Genomic DNA, 634 nt, shown 5'->3' on the forward strand with positions numbered 1-634 from the left:
CCATGGAGGTTGTCGCAGAGAAGAAAAAGAAGGTTCCTGCTGTGCCAGAAACCCTTAAGAAAAAGCGAAGGAATTTCGCGGAGCTGAAGTTAAAGCGCCTGAGAAAGAAGTTTGCCCAAAAAATGCTTCGAAAGGCAAGGAGGAAGCTTATCTATGAAAAAGCTAAGCACTATCACAAAGAATATAGGCAGATGTACAGAACTGAGATTCGAATGGCTAGGATGGCAAGAAAAGCTGGCAACTTCTATGTACCTGCAGAACCCAAATTGGCGTTTGTCATCAGGATCAGAGGTATCAATGGTGTGAGCCCAAAGGTCCGGAAGGTGTTGCAGCTTCTTCGCCTTCGTCAGATCTTCAACGGAACCTTTGTTAAGCTCAACAAGGCTTCGATTAACATGCTGAGGATTGTAGAACCATACATTGCATGGGGGTACCCAAACCTGAAGTCAGTAAATGAACTAATCTACAAGCGTGGTTATGGCAAAATTAATAAGAAGCGAATTGCCTTGACAGATAATTCTTTGATTGCTCGATCTCTTGGTAAATATGGCATCATTTGCATGGAGGATCTGATTCATGAGATTTATACTGTTGGAAAACGTTTCAAAGAAGCCAATAACTTCCTCTGGCCTTT

The 634-nt window shown here is 42.6% G+C and overlaps 1 pseudogene across 1 annotated transcript in view; it reads left to right on the plus strand.

Moving 5' to 3' along the window:
* Positions 1–2: 2 nt before the first annotated feature.
* Positions 3–634, plus strand: part of LOC103253745 — a 7,237-nt pseudogene continuing 6,605 nt past the window's right edge. Inside the window, exon 1 of the transcript XR_002481595.1 lies at positions 3–634. The product of XR_002481595.1 is annotated as a 60S ribosomal protein L7 pseudogene (transcript).

This window comes from Carlito syrichta, unplaced genomic scaffold (genome assembly GCF_000164805.1).
Source record: "Carlito syrichta isolate Samal-C Ts95f unplaced genomic scaffold, Tarsius_syrichta-2.0.1 Scaffold250003, whole genome shotgun sequence".
Classification (NCBI taxonomy): Eukaryota; Metazoa; Chordata; class Mammalia; order Primates; family Tarsiidae; genus Carlito; species Carlito syrichta.